At 46.4% G+C, this 8253-nt stretch overlaps 1 pseudogene; it reads left to right on the forward strand.

Moving 5' to 3' along the window:
• Window positions 1–3729: 3729 nt before the first annotated feature.
• On the forward strand, window positions 3730–3847 carry LOC126261339 (5S ribosomal RNA; annotated as a pseudogene).
• Window positions 3848–8253: the final 4406 nt, after the last annotated feature.

An 8253-nucleotide genomic window follows, 5' to 3' on the forward strand; every position in this document is an offset into this window, starting at 1 on the left:
CGTGTTGAGCAATTCGGCGGTACGTCCACCCGGCCTCCCGCATGCCCACTATACGCCCTCGCTCAAAGTCCGTCAACTGCACATACGGTTCACGTCCACGCTGTTGCGGCATGCTACCAGTGTTAAAGACTGCGATGGAGCTCCGTATGCCACGGCAAACTGGCTGACACTGACGGCGGCGGTGCACAAATGCTGCGCAGCTAGCGCCATTCGACGGCCAACACCGCGGTTCCTGGTGTGTCCGCTGTGCCGTGCGTGTGATCATTGCTTGTACAGCCCTCTCGCAGTGTCCGGAGCAAGTATGGTGGGTCTGACACACCGGTGTCAATGTGTTCTTTTTTCCATTTCCAGGAGTGTATATGTCACACATATTTGTACACAATTTCACATGAATCTCTAGCGAATTTGGCCCTACAGTTTCGTTTTCACGCAGCTCAATGTTTATGACGTCAAATCTCCTGAACTATGTTTCGTACAATGAAATACACTCCTGGAAATTGAAATAAGAACACCGTGAATTCATTGTCCCAGGAAGGGGAAACTTTATTGACACATTCCTGGGGTCAGATACATCACATGATCACACTGACAGAACCACAGGCACATAGACACAGGCAACAGAGCATGCACAATGTCGGCACTAGTACAGTGTATATCCACCTTTCGCAGCAATGCAGGCTGCTATTCTCCCAGGGAGACGATCGTAGAGATGCTGGATCTAGTCCTGTGGAACGGCTTGCCATGCCATTTCCACCTGGCGCCTCAGTTGGACCAGCGTTCGTGCTGGACGTGCAGACCGCGTGAGACGACGCTTCATCCAGTCCCAAACATGCTCAATGGGGGACAGATCCGGAGATCTTGCTGGCCAGGGTAGTTGACTTACACCTTCTAGAGCAAATTGGGTGGCACGGGATACATGCGGCCGTGCATTGTCCTGTTGGAACAGCAAGTTCCCTTGCCGGTCTAGGAATGGTAGGACGATGGGTTCGATGACGGTTTGGATGTACCGTGTACTATTCAGTGTCCCCTCGACGATCACCAGTGGTGTACGGCCAGTGTAGGAGATCGCTCCCCACACCATGATGCCGGGTGTTGGCCCTGTGTGCCTCGGTCGTATGCAGTCCTGATTGTGGCGCTCACCTGCACGGCGCGAAACACGCATACGACCATCATTGGCACCAAGGCAGAAGCGACTCTCATCGCTGAAGACGACACGTCTCCATTCGTCCCTCCATTCACGCCTGTCGCGGCACCACTGGAGGCGGGCTGCACGATGTTGGGGCGTGAGCGGAAGACGGCCTAACGGTGTGCGGGGCCGTAGCCCAGCTTCATGGAGACGGTTGCGAATGGTCCTCGCCGATACCCCAGGAGCAACAGTGTCCCTAATTTGCTGGGAAGTGGCGGTGCGGTCCCCTACGGCACTGCGTAGGATCCTACGGTCTTGGCGTGCATCCGTGCGTCGCTGCGGTCCGGTCCCAGGTCGACGGGCACGTGCACCTTCCGCCGACGACTGGCGACAACATCGATGTACTGTGGGGACCTCACGCCCCACGTGTTGAGCAATTCGGCGGTACGTCCACCCGGCCTCCCGCATGCCCACTATACGCCCTCGCTCAAAGTCCGTCAACTGCACATACGGTTCACGTCCACGCTGTCGCGGCATGCTACCAGTGTTAAAGACTGCGATGGAGCTCCGTATGCCACGGCAAACTGGCTGACACTGACGGCGGCGGTGCACAAATGCTGCGCAGCTAGCGCCATTCGACGGCCAACACCGCGGTTCCTGGTGTGTCCGCTGTGCCGTGCGTGTGATCATTGCTTGTACAGCCCTCTCGCAGTGTCCGGAGCAAGTATGGTGGGTCTGACACACCGGTGTCAATGTGTTCTTTTTTCCATTTCCAGGAGTGTAATTTGGCAGGTACATTCAGTGCGATATGTGAAGACTGTGTGCAATATGTGTTTCGAATAAATAAGTTGTAACGAAGTAATAAATTTAAACGTTATGCCTGCTGCGGCTGTTATACTGCAGGAACAACGAAAATGTGCTAAGCGATAAATTTTTTTCATTTCATCATTTTGTGGGGGCTGTCAGCGAAAAAATGTTTCGTAAAGGTTTGAAGTTATATGTTAACTTTGTTACAACTCATTAAGTGCTCTCACCCTCAAATATTAGATTGAAATATCTTAGTATTCGTGCGTCGTAGTCTATAGTTATTTTTCATCTCTACCCCCACCACTTTGGAAGGTAGGTGATTCTTACCCCCACAGCGAGTATTTTTACACAGTAAGGGATATGTGCACCAAGTATGGTTGAAATCGGTCCAGTGGTTTAGGAGATGTGGGCCATACATATATACATCTTCAAATATGTATAGTTTTTGAACCAAGTAGGGGACTAGTTCAGTACCTCTCCGGACACGGGCTGCATTCGACGTATTTGAACATAAGTGGCAGGATGACAACGAGAAACTGTGCATATAGCGAACTGAATACACCAGACCATGTCTTATAGAAATGTCCGCTAGATAGAGACGTACCAAGAACGCCACGACAAACATGTTTAAGAAATAATTAGAGTAAGAGAGGACTTTATTAGACTGAAATCTTTTAAGAGATGAAGTTTGAGTGAAGTCAAGGTGTAATTATAAGCTACAGTTATCACAGTAGGGACAAGGAAGGCTACTAACCGAGATCAGAGGACGAGAAAGAAGCCCATTAGACCTATGATATCTTGGTCTTGTAACGTGCTAGTGAAGGGAGGCAATAAGGAGGGGAGGAATGAGCGATACAAGGCGGAAAGTGAAATGGTGCTTTTTGCCCCCTCGTCATGCGATTAGGAGGCACAAAAACGTTGCAGGGACCGACAGTAGAAAGGTTACAAACCTAGATGTCCATTAACGTCCCTCTTTATATAACCACCTTTTGCGAAAATATGTTTGACCGTGTTTGCGTGTGCCTAACAGAATAGTAAAATTTGATATGGCTATCGTTTCCGAATAAGACGTAACACCGATTACAGAGGGAAAGGCTTACAGTAAGTTATCTCTAATTATTCAGCCCAGTGTATTTTCAGTTAAATTTAGTTCAGTTATCAAAAGCTGTGCAGTCATTCACGTTATGTTCCAACGGAAAGGGTGCCACGGGACTCGGGATACAAAACAGTTAACTTTAATAATACTTTCGGAGTACATGAAAATACGGTCACCAGCCAAACTGGGCACTGTCTGTTCACTGAGTAATTAAAATTGCGAATAGCAACGAGCAAGGAATAATTTTAATACGTGCTGCAGCAGAAGACTACACACACGTCTGCAGTAACAATATACGTCACGAAATAATAATGAGAAAGTATTTGAGTTATTACTACGCTTGTTATTAAACACAATGAAATGAATTTGGAATAAATAAGTCTCTCACTGACTAACTGGAGTCCGCCTACTATAATGCTAAATAGTTGCGTAAGCTCACAGTAACGTTTACTCACTTTTGCTGACTTGGGAACTGGGAATGAAACACGAAAAGGAAATTCAGTTGACTTTAGAATTGTTTAAATGAAAGAACTACCACTGAATATCAACACAAGTGCAACTCCAAAATACCAATTAGGCCAACACACAAAACAGCATCACAGGTTTTCGTGAAATTAGCCAATATGAATGATTGTTTTCTTTTAAATAAATTATTTGTTTGAAGTGCCAGGAATTAACATACTTTCAGATAACTGAATTTGCCAACGGCCTTGCCGCTGTGGTAACACCGGTTCCCGTCAGCTCACCGAAGTTAAGCGCTGTCGGGTTGGGCTGGCACTTGGATGGGTGACCATCCGGTTTGCCGGGTGCTGTTGGCAAGCGGGGTGCACTCAGCCCTTGTGAGGCGAACTGAGGACCTACTTGATTGAGAAGTAGCGGCTTCGGCCTGGGAAACTGACATATGGCCGGGAGAGCGGTGTGCTAACCACATACCCCTCCATATCGGCATCCAGTGACGCCTATGGGCTGAGGATGATACGGCGGCCGGTCGGTACCGTTGGGCCTTCATGGCCTGTTCGGGAGGAGTTTAGCTTCGTTTTAGATAACTGAATTTACTTTTGATCTGCAAGAATAACTTTGCCTCTTAACAATATTTATCTCGACAATGGAGTTACATGGGATCTGCTTGTAATGATGACTTGGGATAATGGTTAGGTTAAAGTTTGTAAGTTTTGCAGTAATTATGATTCATACTAACGGTTCATCAGTATCACTGGGTAATGCCGTTAAAGTTCTAAAAAACGTGTACTAAGTAGTACAGTCTTATAGTCGTTCGGTTTTGAAGAGATGAAGCCGTAGCCGCCGTCGACAAAATCTGCGAGCACAGATTTACTTAGCAATGACCACTGGCGGAGCAGGATCTTGATGTGAATGGAGCTGCCTTTTCACCTGCCCACGCTCGTCGATTGCTATCGTGCCGCTAATTAACACTTCTCCTCACATTGACTTAGCACACGACTCGAGCGTTCGATCACGTCAGAAGTCCGCAGCCAAGTGTTTGTGCAGCTTGCGCCTTCTGACGTCACTCCCCTCGCGTCTTCAGACGCCGATACACAACGCGTTTTTACTCTTTGATGCACGTCCGTAACATTTCCCTAACCAGCACTCACTCAGTATAAATTACAGTTGTTTATATTGTTATTTAGACAGGTCAGTAGACATTCTTTACACAAAAAAATGTCTTTTAAGGTTTACAAGAAAATCGAAATACAGGGTGTAGCAAAAAGAATCATCCGATTCGGCACGTCTACATTTCTGAAACTAATAAGCATAAACAATGAATTTTGTTTTTGATGAACGGGAAACTCATAAGGTGTTTTTCATATCTTTTTATAGGTGTCCAATATGCCCTCTTGAGTGCACGGCATATGACAATATGGTATTCAAATGGTTGCCACAATGCAGTGAGCATGTCCTGAGTTACAACTTCCACAGCTGCTGTTATGCGATGTCTCAGTTCATTGACTATTGTTGGTAACGGAGACACATAGAATCTTTTATAAACCCCCACAAGAAATAATCGCATGCAGTTAGGTCGGGTGACCTTGGAGGCCAAAAATGTAAGACTGAATCATTTTGCCCAGTGCGACCGATCCATCGTTCAGTAATCCTTTGTTTAAAAATTCCCGCACTTCCAGATGCCAGCGTAGCGGTGACCCATCCTGTTGGTAAATGAAGACGTTCGAATCAGTCTCCAACTGTGGGAAAAGAAAGTTCTCAAGCATATCGAGATATGTGCGTCCTGTAATACTGTTCTCGGCAAAGAAAAATGGACCATACACCTTTTCCCGTGAAACTGCACAAAACACATTAAATTCTGGAGAGTCTCTCTCATGATGTACAACCATGTAAAACTCGAGAGTTTGCTCTTTCTAACAGTACGTTGTTGACGCACATATCTCAAGTAAGATAAAAGTTATTTTTTTTAAAAAAATTGTTGTACCAACATACAGTGAGACTTCCAGAGCTGGTGGTCCAGATTTCTGTGCACACCGGGGCCGGCCGAAGTGGCCGCGCGGTTCTGGCGCTGCAGTCTGGAGCCGCGAGACCGCTACGGTCGCAGGTTCGAATCCTGCCTCGGGCATGGATGTGTGTGGTGTCCTTAGGTTAGTTAGGTTTAACTAGTTCTAAGTTCTAAGGGACTAATGACCTCAGCAGTTGAGTCCCATAGTGCTCAGAGCCATTTGAACCATTTTTGTGCACACCGGTACCTCTAATATCCAGTAGCATGTCCTCTTGCATTGATGCAAACCTGTATTCGTCGTGGCATACTATTCACAAGTTCATCAAGGCACTGTTGGTCCAGATTGTTCCACTCCTCAACGGCGATTCGGCGTAGATCCCTCAGAGTGGCTTGTGGGTCAAGCCGTCCATAAAAAGCCCATTTCACTCTATCCCAGGCATGTTCGATAGGGTTCATGTCCAGAGAACATGCTGACCACTCTAGTCAAGCGATGGCGTTATCCTACAAGGAAGTCATTCACAAGATATCCACGATGGGGGCCCGTATTGTCGTTCATGAAGACGAATGCCTCCCCAATATGCTGCCGATATGTTTGCAAAATCGGTCCGAGAATGGCATTCACGTATCGTACAGCCGTTACGGCGCCTTACATGACCACCAGCGGCGTATGTCGGCCCCACATAATGCCAACTCAAAACAGCAAAACACACTCGGACAGTGTGGCTAAGCCGTTCAGCCTGACCGGGTGGCCTCCAAATACGTCTCCGACGATTGTCTGGTTGAAGGCATATGCGACACTCATCGGTGAACGTGATGCCAATCCTGAGCGGTCCATTTGGAATGTTGTTGGGCCCTTCTGTACCGCGCTGTATGGTTTCGTGGTTGGAAAGACAGACCTCGCCATGGACGTAGGGAGTGAAGTTGCTCATCATGCAGTCTACTGCGCACAGTCCGACTGGTAACACGACGTCCTGTGGCTACACGAAAAGCATTATTCAACATGGTAGCGTTGCTGTCTGGGTTCCTTCGAGCCATAACACGTAGGTAGCGGTCATCCACTGCAGTAGTAACCCTTGGGCGGCCTGAGCGAGGCATGTCACCGACAGTTCCTGTCTCTCTGTATCTCCTCCATGTCCGAACAGCACTGCTTTGGTTCAACCCGAGACACTGGATACTTCCTTTGTTGAGAGCCCTCGCTCGCACAAAGTAACAATGCGGACGCGATAGAACTGCGGTTTTGACCGTCTAGGCATGCCTGAACTACAGACAACACGAACCGGTACCTCCTTCCTGGTGGAATGACTGGAACTGATCGGCTGTCGGACCCCCTCCGCCTAATAGGCGCTGCTCATACATGGTTGTTTACATCTTTGGGCGGGTTTAGTGACATCTCTGAACAGTCAAAGGGCTGTGTCTGTGATACAATACCCACAGTCAACGTCTATCTCCAGTAGTTCTGGGAACCAGGGTGAAGCAAAACATGTTTTGGTGTGTTTATAATTCAAACCTGAAATGATCAGTGTTTGCTGTCCGCAAATTGTTAAAAAAAGGAATATAAGTTTAAAATTAATCCATCCCCGGCATCACACTCTAAAGAGGAAACTACTTCCACAAATATCCAGATTGGAGGAAAGCATGCGGGCGTTTGTTTCAAAAGCAAGCACCTTGGCACACTCGTTAGCATAACTGCGTAGAATATTTCACCATCACTGCGGCAGCTTAACTTACTTAAAAACAGACGACAAGCTACGCTGATGTCTGGGAAAAAAATTCGTAACGGGCTCCACGAAAGTGCAATACAGTGACTTCAAACTATTTACATCCTATTACACAGAAAACCCAAAATCCTATACTGAAATAAAATTTTTCAAAACCTTTGCCTGGGATACATACAATAAATAAGTCCTTTGTCAATAATGTACACTATATTGCATTCTAGAACAACATTTTTCAATGCACATCTACATCAACATCTACGTCAATATTCCGAAAACCACCTGACGAAGTGTGACATAGGGGTATTTCTGGTGCCACTAGCTGATCCCTCCTTCCCTGTTCCATTCGCGAATGGCAATTGGAAAGAATAAACGTTGGTAAGCATCTGTATTAGCTTTAATTTCTCAAATTTTCTCGTTGTGGGTATTTCGCGAGACACACGAGGGTGCAAATAAGTACTCTCCCGAAATTTAAACAGCAGACCTCTCTGTGATGCACAACGCATCTCTTGTGGCGTCTGACACTAAAGTTTGTTGAAAATCTTTATAACGCTCTTATGCGGACTAAACGATCCCGTGACGAAACTCGACGCTGGTTGTTCGATCTTTTCTTCTGTCAGTCCTATCTGATAAGGGTCCCATACTGTTGAACAATACTCAAGAATCAGTCGAAGGAAGCGCCTTACAAGCTACTCCTTTAGTGTATTAATTACATATCCTTAAAGTACTTCCTATGAATCTCAGTCTGGTATTTGCTTTCTTGCTCTTTGTTTTAAGGGGTCATTCCACTTAAGGTCGCTCAAGATAGTTTACTCCTAGATATTTTACGGTAGATACTGTTTCCAGCAATTTATCATCAATATTGAAGCTGTAGAGCAGTGGATCGTTTTTACTGTGTATGCAAAATATGTTAAATTTATTTACGTTCAGTGTCAACTGCCAGAGCCTGCACCATTCATCAGTTCTCTGGAGATCATTCTGCAAATCGCTACTGTCTTCTGGCGTTGCTACCTTGTTATAGACAACCGCAATATTTGCGAACAAC

This window comes from Schistocerca nitens, chromosome 5 (assembly GCF_023898315.1).
Source record: "Schistocerca nitens isolate TAMUIC-IGC-003100 chromosome 5, iqSchNite1.1, whole genome shotgun sequence".
NCBI classification, from domain to species: Eukaryota; Metazoa; Arthropoda; class Insecta; order Orthoptera; family Acrididae; genus Schistocerca; species Schistocerca nitens.